The sequence below is a fragment of the Arctopsyche grandis genome, chromosome 7, assembly GCF_051622035.1.
Source record: "Arctopsyche grandis isolate Sample6627 chromosome 7, ASM5162203v2, whole genome shotgun sequence".
Taxonomy (NCBI): Eukaryota; Metazoa; Arthropoda; class Insecta; order Trichoptera; family Hydropsychidae; genus Arctopsyche; species Arctopsyche grandis.
The window spans coordinates 25,008,006-25,022,992 of NC_135361.1; the positions used below are offsets into that span (position 1 = coordinate 25,008,006).

At 32.0% G+C, this 14,987-nt stretch overlaps 1 protein-coding gene across 1 annotated transcript in view; it reads left to right on the plus strand.

Moving 5' to 3' along the window:
- Toll-6 (Toll-like receptor 6) overlaps nt 1-12,053 on the plus strand; it is a 211,151-nt gene extending 199,098 nt beyond the window's left edge. Inside the window, exon 2 of the mRNA XM_077434289.1 lies at nt 11,868-12,053. The gene's annotated coding sequence lies outside the window, so the exon portion shown is untranslated. The remainder of the gene's footprint in view (nt 1-11,867) is intronic.
- The last annotated feature ends 2,934 nt before the right edge of the window (nt 12,054-14,987 follow it).

Here is a 14,987-nt window from a genome sequence, read left to right on the forward strand (position 1 = left end):
TATGGAATTCAATTATGAAATTGTGAAATTTAATTAAAGGTGTGATTGATTAGTTTTCGATGATGATTCTCTATGTATTCATTGAGACTTGATGAATATGAAAGGTTCTAACCAGTTTTTTAACCATCCAAATGTATGAAGTTTTTCATTGAAGATATATGTATCACTAAGCAATATTAATTACATTCATGGAGACCACCAGTAACCAATTGCACGCATTCATGCACTAATCAAGGAGTGAGCACCGTTTAAAAATTCACCCAGCAGTGGATGGTGAATGGCTGTAAATGATGATGATGATCATAGGCTGGCGCGACCCTGAGCACCATTGTTCATTTTTATGGTGAATCTTTTTTTTTTGCTTTCTAGCTTTTTAGTTTGCCCTGTTTCCTGGAAAATATCCCCAAAACGTCCTATTTCCAGGAAAAAGCATGCTACACTGCCGATGACTAATGATGATACCTACATATCAAGCAGCAGTATAGCTTTAATGCTAACCTTTGAGAGATTCCGGTTTCAAGCCCTGGTCTGACCTCGTTTGGAAAGAATTTATTCGGAAGTATTTCTGTAGATTTGGGTATTTGTGAATGCAAGTCGATCGTTTCCTATCTGAGTTTGCCAATTTATCTGATTTCATTGTTGAAACGGTTCCTCATCAAATTGGAAAAACCATCCTACCAACTATGTATGTATGTATGTCAACACTATTTGAATATGATTTCAAATTAATAGTATATAAGTTTTTATATGTTCAAGTTTAGTACCTTAGTTGTCGCTGGGGGTCAACTGGTAAACAACTGGAAAATATAAATCAGTTAAAAAAATCTCATCAATTGGGAGAAGGATTCAAATAGCAAAGCGAGTCTAATATCGGTTGACAGATTGGCAGAATGGAAACTTGATCGACGGACACTAGGCCGACGGATGCTTGGCTGAAAGACATTTTGCCGAACGGACACTGGGCCGAACGGATACTAGGCTGAATGAAATTTTTAATTGTATTAATTTAATTTTAACCAGCGGCGTGGACTAGTGGTTGGCATAGTATGCTTTCGAGCAAGGTGGTCACGGTTTCGAGTCCCACTAGAGTCCCGCTGCTGGCCAGACATTGCTTTGTGACTCCAGGTCGATAGTTTCTTATCAGAATTTGCTAATTTTTCTGATTTTCATTGAAATGGATCATGTAAAAATTGGCATCTCCTTCCTATCTATCTTGCTAATCTCAAGTTAATCAGCGTCTTGAGGTTCACCAATTTGATTATAAAATGCTACAAAAATTTCTCCATATATGTCACTGTGGATGTTTGTATGAATTCGATTTCTATAAAATGCTTATATTAATTGTATTGTATCTGTATAAGTGCAAAATCGACGCTTTGGAGCGATCTGTAAAGGCGAGTGTTCATGTTCTATGAAATAAAAAAAATAAAATATCAAATTTCAATGATAAGTCGAGGCTATTTTTGAATAATGTATCTGTTTTCAATGATGTTTTAGTAATTTCGATACACAGTCGGTCAAATGTCTGTTCGACCAAACGCCAGTCGGCCTATTGTCCGTCGAAGTAATGTCCGTTCGGTCAAGAGGCCGTCGGCTTATCGTCTCTCAACCAAGTGTCCATTCGGCCAAAAGTCCACGCAGCAGAAGCTATGCTGAATAGTGTCTGTAATGATTCAATTCAACTTGTATTCATTCAAATTCAACAAAAGAATTTGTTTGTGTTCTGATACATTTTGTACTTGTTCCAAAACAGTCAGCATTGAAACAATGCCTTTTTTCATACAGTATTAATTTAAAATTACATTAAACACAATCATCTGTTCCAAGAGATCGGGAGCTCGGTTCAAGAAGATGTCCGGCCGCATGCGTCCCGCGGGCCGTATATTTGACATGCCCGCCATACACGCACAATATATAATACATGTAATAGATACGTAGAATATATGGGGCACGGATCTGGGCATACACAACACGGGGAGCGTAATTTATTCATGGCCCCCGACCGCATTAGTTTCACGGACAGTCCAATTTTCGTATCTCAATATTTCATTTTACAAAACATTAGCTTCCACGATTAACTGCTATTGATATATGACGCTCGGATATATTTGAATGTTACCATTTTTCATCGGTTTAATGACTTTCTACACGGCGGTTGCCCCCGAGGAGCGCACAGCATCGAGAGCTTCATGACAAATGTCCCGTACGTCCATACCGGTGAAATGAGATAATGGCAACAATGAATTGCACTGCACTGCACTGCTCACAGCTTCGATTCATGAATATGTAGATATATAGATATGTATATACCGAGGTTGGGCAAGTTCTGGGTCAAAGATTGCTCCAAACGGTTCAAGTTCAAGTTTATGTATTATGTATAATCGTAGCTTCGTGTGATGTTTTTTTTTTTTTGATGAAACGTTTTTATAACCAAAAAATTGAAGAACACGAATTTTCTATCTGCCTAAGTTTGAAATATCATCTTGTTTTTATACTTACATATAAGAATTGTAAATAGGTTTTTGAGGCTTTTTTTCTATTATACTGTATACATAGGGTTGTCAGGCGTCCCAAATAATCCGGATTGTCACCAGTTTTAAGTCTCGTGTCCCGGTGTATCGAACAAACCTCTCGGGACGCCCAAATGTCCCGGTTTATTACTTTTTAAATTCCTATAGAAGTTTTTAACTCAGAATTTAAAAATATGTAACGTAAACTATGAACAAAAAGCCGACGACAGATGAAATAAATAGACTTTCTGTGGATACTATTGAAAGTATTCTAAAATGCAATGAAAACTATGCCCGGTTTAACTTGCATGAATTCTGACAACCCTATGTATGTATACACTAACATTGAAATAAGATATTATTATATGTAAATACCGACAAGAAATATTATGTGTAAAATACACAATGATCACTGGATCAACAGCTATTAGAATTAGCTAAGATGCATTGTGAACATATTTATTAAATAATAAAAAAATCTAAATTAAACATACATACATATTGAGCTGTTCAGTCAAGTAAATATTTAAAGATCATAGTTATAGTCAAGAAATAAAATACGTCGCAGATAAAACTAAAGATTGGACGATTTCTTTGAAAAATTTTATATTTTATACAATTATTGTAATGCATTTTTTCTATACCTATATAAAAAGTGCAATTATAAAATGCGAAATTTAGCACTTACCGCACTGTGATGGATGACGAGTGACCAGGACTTATATTTTTTTTTCTTCAAATATACAGAATACAGGGTCTTCATATTTTATTTATTCCTAATCAAAACTTCTATGATTCGAATTATGTCATTATTAATTAAAAACATTGATTAATATGAACATAAATAATTATTTTCGCGAGAAGACACTTGTACATACACGTGCCTCACATATGCGAGAGATGTTGGGAATTCCATTAGCCGCATTTATTTTCCATTTCTTACACTTATTTAATATTATTCGACGTTTAAAACATTATAAAATAATTTTTATCGCTAATTACAATAATTTAACACGCAAATTTTTAATTGTTTTAACTTAAAACACCCATTTTTAACTGGACGCTTGGCGTACAGTACAGTGGCTAGCGAATTTTTTTAGCACAGGAAGGCAAATGTTAACCATCCAACTGTGAGGGACAGTACATATAAGTTAATTATAAATTTTAGAGTTAAATATAATAATTAAGATGTATTTTTAAATTAGCTTGATAGCTAAAATATATATAAATAAATAAATTAATTAAACTAAATCATAAAAACTATCTTAATCCAAACTAGGATAATAACCTTTCTTCAGAATACTTAGCTACATTCCAGGCATTTTGAAGAAATTTGACTGACCTATCTTCAGTGAGTTTGTGAAGTACCGTTATTATAAATCTAATTTATCTACTACATACATGTCAAATACATTTAAATACATTTAAACGAGTCTTTAATTAGCGATAAAATTTGTATTTAACATATATTATATTTATACCGACATTGTACATATATAATGTATTTGGATATATACAAAGCTAGCCATAGTGTCGATTTTGGGTAACCTGTCATGGCACTAAGACAAAAAATTTTATTAAATAAAAAAGGCAGCGATTCTTCGTTTCAATCAGTTGGGCAGTCAGTCTATCATGACGATTCGTCTTAGGGGCAAAGTGGTAGGTAATAGATTTTGTCTGACAGAATGTATCAAAATTGCATTACTCAACCAAAACTAAACGTAATAAAGTTTCTTGCTACGATACTAATATCGTAAGTAGCGTACAAAATCACATCAGTGTGGTCAATAAGAACCTGAAGTTTTGAAATTGACAGCTCATCTTTGCCTGCTCACATATAGCACATTCCAGAGTGAAAGGTATTTCATTGTACATATGAGTATACTAAAAGCAAAAGTGGTCGAGATGTAGTATTTATTTATTGTGGGGCATTTGTCACGCGACCGCGCTTTTGAGACACCCTGTCAGTTTCCATGACGTGACCGGCATACACGTTCATTAGTCCATCATCACTCTCGTTTGCCCGTTTCCTCTGTACGGTCTCATCGTGTAATGAAACGTGTCACTGATATTATTTTCGTGTTGTGATATCATCAGTGACGTTAATAAAGCACACATCCTACCCACTACACATGTACATATGGGCTACTAGTAACGTTGAACTGTTATAGTATCAACATTAAAAGAAAGCGTATCAGAGATAGTTTTCGATGGATTCCAATAATTGCAAGTTAAAAAGTATATTTAATTTCATATGACCAAATATATTATTTTGAATAAGAATTTTTATTGTTAACATTACCTATAGCAGACTCTTTTATTACGATCATCTTCAGGACTTAGCTCTGTATAACTTTGACTCAATTCTGCGGACTGACTGTAAGTTAGCAAACCAACTAATTTAAAACAATTAAGGCGCTAACTTATAGCCATTATTTGCATGGATTTTTTTTTGTAGTTTTGTGAATGTAGAAAAAATATTCGTTGAGTCTTGGAGCGTCAATGACTTTCTTCTACTTTTATCCCCGTATTTAAGTGAAATTTTACAACTGTGTTGACAAGAAGATGATTGATGGATACCGATAAGACATAGTTCAATATGTCCATGTATAGCTCGTAGACTGGATATACATACATATATGTAGACATATATGTATATCCAGCAGTATAGCTCGGTCGTGGCGTTAATGCTAACCACCGAGAGGCTCCCGAGTTCAAGTCCTGGGTTGACCTCGATTGAAAATAATTTATTCCGAGTATTTTTGTAGTGCTGCTTGTCAGACTTGGATATTTGTGACTCCAAGTCGAGCCATTTTATCTGATTTCATTTTTGAAACGGTTCTTCATCTATAATAGTTGGAAAAATCATCTTACCCACTATGTCACCACTATTTGAATATGATTTCAAATTTATAATCTATAAATTTATATACGTACAAGTTAGTGACACCATTAGTGTTACTCAAGGGCAACCCGTAATGGCATCATGGGAAATATCAAGTATTTCTGTAGTACTGCTGGTCAGACTTTTGACTCCAAGCCAAAGGTTTCCCGTGAGAGTATTCCAATTTATCGATTTTCATTGTTGAAACGGTTCCTTATACAATTGGCAAAATCATTCTACCCTCTATGGTTCCACTATTTAGATATGATTTTATATTTATAATCTATAAATTTATATGTGTGCAAGTTTAATACTATAGGTGTCACTCAAGGGCAAGCTACATATGTTGGCATTATGGGAAAATATAAATTTAAAAAATATATACACATTTCCTCTCTGGTCGATCCTCAGAGATGACTGACTTTACAGCAGGAATCCGTCAATCTTATCGACGCGGTCGGATTTATCTGTTTGTGCCTTTATTCTGGCTGTATTCAACAATGCACATAAGTATTATAATGATGCGTGAAATAATAGCAGTTTTAATATGTACCCTCACGAATAGCGTACACGGAAATTGGCACCATCAAAAACAATCCATCATTCTTGTCTTATCCCTAGTTAAAGTTGCCTCCCCAAGATACTTCCCATATTACAGATGACGACGCCACAGCTCTTGAAAGCAAGAATGCATTATTTAAATAGATTTCAAACTAGATAAACCGTTCTGGAATCGGTCGGTAACCGTTTGAGTAATGAGCTCCGAAATGGCGTCGGTTTGTACGTGTGAAATCAATGGAAAAACAAAGGCAAATAAATTGTTTTCAGACAAGTCTCTTCCCCTCTCAGTCTCCCCAGGTTTCAATATAAATCAATATTAATGATCAGGGAACTGCCCTAAAATACTTTCCGTGTATTTCCTATGCCAAGTTTCATCATAATGCAACCCGGAGCGCGATAGCCCAGAGCGGGGATGCCAACTTTAATGGTTTTAAAAATGGCCAAAGTTTTAATGAGTTTATGGACGCCATATTTACGAACCGGGCACACAACAAACGGTACAATATATAGGAGGAAATATTCGAACGATTCAAATGATATGTTGTAAAAAGTTCACATCCCCCTCTAAATACATAAGTGTCGCGGAGGATTACTGGGTCATATAATTTCGCTTTGTATTATTGTGATTTATTTTTAATGGAAGTGTGTGTGTATGTGTAAGCTTACTTGCTTGTCTATTTTTTTTTATATTGTTTGGTAACGAACGAGATTAAATTTTAGGTGAAGTTAAAGCGGAGAAGTTGAAGCGAACTTGTATAAAAGATCCTGCGAATTCTCTGCCTCAAGTTTACACTATTGAAAATGAGATTCAACTTCCGGTTCCGGTTTAAATTTTCTTTCAGCTTAAGCTCACTTCCTCTCCTCCTTTGAGACAACGAAACTTTATACCTACTATATGTATATTCTTTACATAGACTCTCTTTTGCAAACGTTAAAAGTAAAATTTTCCTTCTTCCGTTCATTGTATCCAATCAATGAACGAAAAAAGTATGTATATTTGAAATATATTCCAACTGGTGTTTTTTTTTTGGTCATTCATATTTGAATATAATTCAACTAGTAAATTATATCTATACAAGTGCAAATACACTTTCAACAATGTGCTAGTTGTAATATAACAGTTGAGTTTTGACAGCTCTAATGTTTTTACAAATGCTTTTTAAAATCAACAATGCGTTAATATTTGCTAGATATTACGATTAAAGGTAATGACTACCATATTACGATAACTCTAAGAATGTGTTCAAAATAAAAATGTGACTTTCCAACTCCATTTACTGGTCGAGTGACGTTTTAACGAAAACGTAATCTCTCCATCCTTACCTGGTGCCAATTTATAGTTGAACTGTATTTTCAGTTGGAATGTAATTTGCCATACGAATCAACTTACGTGGGTTAGACGGAATATATTCCAACAAGTCAAAATATATTACAACCGAAAATACACTTTAACTATAGCGGTAGTTGGTATCACGTTATATGGAATATATTACAACTGGAAGATGCATTTCAACTGTAACATATATAAAAGGCAACAAAAATTTGGTCAGTTATTATAGTAAAGACAATTGATCGGTAACTGTTAATTTAAATAACAGGTAGCTATACTATACCAAAACACCCAAATGTCCATGGCTATACTATACCAAAACACCCAAAAAAAAATGGCTCGAACGTGTTTCTCATACGTAATAATACAATAGAAATTCATATATAAAATTGAGAGTTTAAACTCATTATTTAATTAAAATACTGACCAATCGATTTATGTACCTACTGACTAATCGATTCATACCATTTATTATGTATAATTACAGACCGTTTATCAAACAACCCTAATATACTGACCACTTATAGGCGTATTCATAGAATTTAAATTTTAAATGCATGAAAGTTTATTATGGTACAAAACTCACATTTGGTCCTTTTTTGGGATAAGACATTACTACGTGGGAGGTTTTATGATCTTAACAGGATTAATTGTGTATTGGCTATTCTCTGTGTATAATAGTATAACTATACGATGGCACTTTCAAAGAATTGTTTTGTGACGTATAAAATATACGAAACATAGCTTTCTATCATACAAAAATGCTATGAGACATGTTTTGACAAAAAGTGAAACTTTAACATCGAAGTAAGAAACTGAGAAGAAAACGTATCGAATCGAACATGTTAGCTGATGTACAAGTTATTGAGAGTATTCTCGTTTTACTATCGCCGTTTTATATCACACACACAAACACTCATCGGCGAGCTTTTATCGCCTAAGCACTATTATTATCGATTGCATATACATATATGTATACATTTTTTTATTTTGTTTTGGTATTATTTTTGATTTTTTTGCCGTACGGGCCGGCACAAGCAATAGATCAATCACCGGCGTGGCCGCGAGATATGCCCGAGTCGATTCTGTATAATAAATTATGACCGTTTTAAGAGGGCATAATTATCGCGCTGCGCTGCGCGGTCCGCAGAGTAATGATGTTAATCAATATTCAAATTGTTGTACCGGAGCTCTAGGTGTTCAAATTAATTTCGGGGCCGCGGGTAATTAGCCGGGGCCCGGGCAATTACCGGTTGGCGACCACTGCCCGGGCACCGACTAACCGGGAATCGATTACCCGGTAATGAGGCAATTTCGCCGTTTGCCCGGTCACCTCGAGCTGTCGCCGCATCAGACGAGCACTGACAGTTGGCTTTGACCCTTTAATTGCAGACTCGCTTCGGCCCTATGTACTATATCTAGTCGGATAGGGTCTAGTGTTCCTTCTATACACAATTTTTTTTTTTCGATTATTTTCAAAAAGTGTACAACCACTGCCGGGCGGGTTTATACCTAATATGTAAAGAGTGGACCCAGAGCGCGCAGTTCATTGTTCAATTGTTGTAAATGCATTGTTAAAGTTCGCCGAACCTTTTTTTTTTGGACTCTAGCTTTGGAAATAGAGCCAAACCGCCCCAATTCCTGGAAAAAGCACGGTCTCTATCTGCGCTCTACTAATATGCATACTTCTTAGAAGGTTTTAAGAGGGCTGGACACCAGCGCTTTATCCATACAAACGTATCCCTTCTTCAATTATGGCAATAGAGAATTTTTTTTTTAATATGCTATGGATATCCACCATAGGCACGTTTTTGTGGTTTTATTTTTTTGATTAGTTATTTTTTATAGGAGCTAGGAGCCGCCAAACATTTATAAAATTGCCTCTTTTTTACACCCACGAAATGAGTCCAGCGTGCTTATTTAACGGTTGATTTTTAAAAAAATACGAGCACACAAACATAGAAAATCTTTATCATACTGATGATGAAATTTTTTTTTAAATTGGTCCAGTTTCGGAGGAGAAAGCTGGAGAATATCGATTTTGTCGATTTAAAATACGTATTATCTGGTCTAAGCGCAACTGTCGCATTCACTCAATATATATATATATATATATATATATATATATATATATTGATATATATATATATATATATATATATATATATATATATATATATATATATATATATATATATATATATATATATATATATATATATATATATATATATATATATATATATATATATATATATATATATATATATATATATATATATATATATATATATATATATTGTGGCGCATTAGGTTCTTCCTGTAATGCCACAATGGTCCAAAACTATTAAATAAATAAATAAATAAATAAATAAATATATTGTCGCATTCACTCAATATATATATATATATATATATATATATATATATATATATATATATATATATATATATATATATATATATATATATATATATATATATATATATATATATATATATATTGTCGCATTCACTCAATATATATATATATATATATATATATATATATATCGAAGAAAGGAACGGCAACAAAATTAAGGTTTCGGGTATACAGTCTTCTTAATAAGGGGTCTGGGAATGATGACAAATTGTTAACAAATTTCTAATTTTGATTATAAAATGCTGCAAAAATTTCTCCCTAGATGTCACTGTGGATGTTTGTACAAAATGCTTATGCATATCGATTGTATTGATTGATTGTATTGTATTTATATAAGTGAACTCGTCGCTTTGGAGAGTTCATGTCGATCTATAAAGGCGAGAGTTCATGTTCTATGAAATAAAATAAAAAGTAGGGAATTAAGTTCAGCTGAAATAGTGTTTTTGGAACTAAAATTGAACTTCCTCCATTTTCAAATATAGCGGCTCATATATATAAATTGGAATTATAAAAAGTGCTATAAGCTTTCCAAAATAAATAAATGTTCTTGTTACATTTCATCTTTTCTCATGTTCCTCACCTTATTCATAGTATTTATCAAAGTTATCTGTATAAATCCTGCTGTTATTTCAAGCAAAATAAGCTCCGACCTCAAACGTTTTCTGCAAACGAAGTACATACATTTTTAGAACGAATTTATTTACGATTTTTTATTTAAATAAAATAATCAGGGAAAGTATTACGCTCGCATCAAAGTGGATGAGGATTACTGCTAAGCGGCTTGTATATTTGAGAATAACAAATATATTTATATCTCAAAATAGGCTATAAAACATAAATTTCGATATATATATATATATATATATATATATATATATATATATATATATATATATATATATATATATATGTATATACATATATGCTATATATAGTAAATCGTATTATTTTTCGAGTTCTTTTAAGAGGATGTATGTAGTATAAATGCCTCACTCTATGCAGTATAATAGACAGCACGCGTATAAACGGAACTACCAGGTGATACGTAAATGCATACATACATACATAGGTGAGATGAAGAGTAGAGAAGGGAGAGATGATACATACATATATACACACCTCAAAATACACCCAATATCATAATTTGAAATTGGTAGGGAGTTTGTTGACAGTGATCGAGTGCCGGTGACCAATGCCACCATACCATAGTGACGGGCTTCTCCCACGCACCACTTACTACATACATATCGGCTTTAGTACAGCCCTGTCTTTTGCGTTAACTCCTTTCATTTTTTTTTCTCAAAGCTTCTACTCTAGTCTGTGTAACGAGCTGTATAGGAATTCATTAATTAAAACCGACTTATTATGTGACGAACGATTTACGCGCGGATTTTACATCTTCGTTAATGTCCGCGTTGATGTGAACAAGCACGCAACCGAAAACGACCACAGGAGAAAATAACATCTAGAGATTTTGTATTCTAATCTCTTTTGTTTAAGAACGTCGTTATCTGTCGAGATTCGACTTTCGACACACCTACAAATATAATATAATACCGCTCAATGGATGGCTTTCAACCAGTTGTCGTTAGAAAGCAATGAATGCTATCCTCACACGTGTGACAGATACAACTGTCATTTGACTGTGTCATATGTTTGTATTGTATTGAAGAGGTGTTTTACACTGTGTTTTCGAAATATCAAGTAGTCAAGTTACACTAAACTGGACATTCTATTCTTCTATTGTTTTTTGGTATAATAATTGACAACAACGTGCTATATACATAAAATTATGTGAACACTTTGAATAATAAACGCATATATGTACATATATTTACTATAAATAGCATTGGAAAAGTATACATATCCAATTGAATAATATAAAAATAGAGTAGCCATATATGTATTTAATATAAATATATATAAAAACTAAGCATTATAATGGGAATTTTTAATGTATATATGTAGACTAAGTTTGAATTTTTTACTTTATCGATATTTCCTATTATGTATATAAAAATTGTTATTATTTCAACCTGTTTCCACATTTTTCTCATTGTTTTCATGTTTTTATGTAAAAGAAGATTCAGATGTACGTTTCCCTAATTTATATGTAATCGATCATTTGATTAATTTATTTTTTGTTTTGCTTTGTTTCAGTGCCTCGTTAGAGCGCACTGCGTACAGGTGGCTTCCCCATGCTCAGTTGGAGTCATCCTTGCACAGAAGAGAAAGTTCAGCATCCATAGTTTACGACAGTGATTGATATATATATTCTGTAAAAACATTTAAACCATGAATATTAAAAAAAAGTTGCTATTTTGTTCCTAAAACGCTAAAGTGACCAAAAAAAAGGAGAAAAAAAACGGTATTGGTTTTTGACTATAAACTTCTCTAACACCAGTAAAATATTTTATCGTTGTTCCTAAAATAAAAATTTATTTTATATTATAAAAATAAAAGAGAAAATCACAAGGATAAAAGCATCTATTCTAGAATTCCTCGAGTATATTTTTAATGTGTGTAAAATAATAAAAAAAAGTATATAAATGTATGTATGTATATGTATCGCAAAAATGTATATAAAATACAATACATGTTGAATGGAAAGGTTCCAAAATAAATTATTATATTATTAACTATCACTATGTATCATAAAAATGCATATTTCAAGTACTTTTTCTCAATTAAAATTATTTTCATAATTAAAAAAAAAAACAGACTTACATTTTGTAAATATTCTTGGTAAACATTCCACTTTGTATCTTGTTCGTATTTATAAACTATTACTCTTTTGTATAATGATGCATTCTATATAATATTAATAAATTTTTGTATAAAGATCTTAAAAAAATAATAAAAATAAAAAATAAATTAGCACACTTGAAGCTTGTGTGCGAATAGAAATCCGTGCTAAAAGTACGTACTGTTAAAAAAAAAGAAATGACATTATGTATCATAGTAATAGATATTGTAAATATTATATTATACATATTGTGTTTTGAATTTTCGAAGTGTTTGTGTGCAAGAATTCAAAAACGCGAAAAAAAAAATGAAATGGTGCCTAAAGGAAGAAAACATGGTAGTATTAAAACACTGCTTATAATAACGATGTAAAATCGAAACAGAAAAAAAATACATGTAATGATTAATTATAATATAATCGACTTCCTCTTATGTTTAATTTGTTTCTTTGAGACGAAAGTGATAATGTGATATTTTTTAATTTAATTTTAATTCAATTATTTATGTTTGACATCTACCTCTTATTTTTTAAATTCGTTTTTATATTTTGTACAAAGTATTTTTATAAAAATGTGTAGATATTTTTCAGGTATTATGATCGCCGTACGAAAGTACCGACTTTGAAATATAAACAGCTAAATTTAAATATTACTATAATTTTAATATGATTAAATAACACATGACATGTATATACATTCAATCGTTTTATGAAAGAAAGTTAGTTTATTTTCAATTAACAAAAATAAATATGCTTGAAAATTTCCGTTATCCGCTGAAATTATAATGTATATGATAACAAACATATGAAATTAATGTAATATTTATTTTGATATGATAATAATAATTCCAAAGCATTGTATTATAACACATTATTATTATTATACATACGTATATGACTGTGTAAAATATTGTATTTCATATTAAATTTTTTTTCCATAAATTGAGTCGAATAATAAATTTCACCATGTGATATTGAAAATTTTTACAGAATTTTATTTTTGAACTGAAATTTTATTTATATTGTTTACACACATGAGTTGAAGCTTACCTGCACTTTAAGGGCAACAACATTCTTGCACAAGGGATCGCATCATTAGTTCTTCTAAACAAGCGTAACTACCCCTCGGGGTGCAATCAAAGCATCTGCCTCAAAAATGGCTCCGAATCCGATTACCAAATTATACCTTTTTATATCTGAGTAAAAAAGTTCCGACACATTTCGACTTTTTGATATAGTGTGACAAATCAGTTGTTTGTCTGGAACCGTCTGACGTATGATCATTGCTTTTGACCTCAACCGTCTCCGAGTATTATTACCGAAAAAGAAATAAAGTTAAAAAAATCACATTACATATACCGAAGAACAACTTGACGTATTTTCGCTAAAGTTTTCGCCTTGTTTGTTAAACTTTTCGGACACATTTGCGAATTTGCGGGCCCATGTTCTCTCTCTCTCTCTCTGTGTGGCAATTTCCTAAGTGTGCCGCAGCCTCGCCCCGCTCATTTAAATGCATTACGAAACATGGGGGCGTTTTCCGACCACGTGGGAAATTCTGGCGACAGCTACAGGACACTTCGCATTGTTCTTTTCACAAAAGAAAATGTTAAACTTCGATAAAATCTACGAGAGCACAATACATTCCGGAGCGCGTGTGCAGAATGGGGCAGAGATATGGGCGAATACAAAATTACCACAACTATAACGGTTAACTTAAACACTCATAATTAATATTTACATTCAATGCAAAATACTATGCAGTTAAACAAATTAAACAATTATTATATATAAAAAAAATTAAATACAGTTGAAATTTGAATAATTCCGCTCAAGCAATTTAGTAGATGTGAAGATGGTATACTGTTTAGTTCCGGGGCTCTCAACCTTTTACATCTTATACAAAGACCTCAAATATTATGTTTCTTTATTTGGAATTCATAATTTTCATTCTTGAACAGTTTTCAAAACTGATTATTAAGGTATTTTTTAAATAAAAATACCTATGAATTTGAAACGTGCTCTCTAAAACTAAAAATATGCGCCATAGTTATGAACTCAATTTATTATAAAAACACATGAACATGTACTTATTAATTTACAATAAAATATGTGTACTTAAATATTATACATATACATACAGTTATACAGATAGGCGAGAGGATATGTATTGTATTAATACCGAAAAAATCAACGATTTTCGTATATATACATATGTACATATGTATGTATAGTCATCAAAACTCTGTATTAAAACTACTTCGATTTAAATTCCAGTTTATACTCTGACTACAAAATCGAATTCGAATTTAAGTCGACTTCAACTCCTAATAAATTATACATTCTTAGTAGGCAGATTCGCACATGTTTTGAAGAATCTACGTATATACATTTTTTAAGTCGAATAATAATGATACAATTCCAACTCTATATTCCTACTCTGACTCCAATCTGAACTTTGGATACATTGACGATTTTATAAAATATGTAATTTATAATAAATCGATAGAATCTGTCATTGAACATACATTTTTATATAA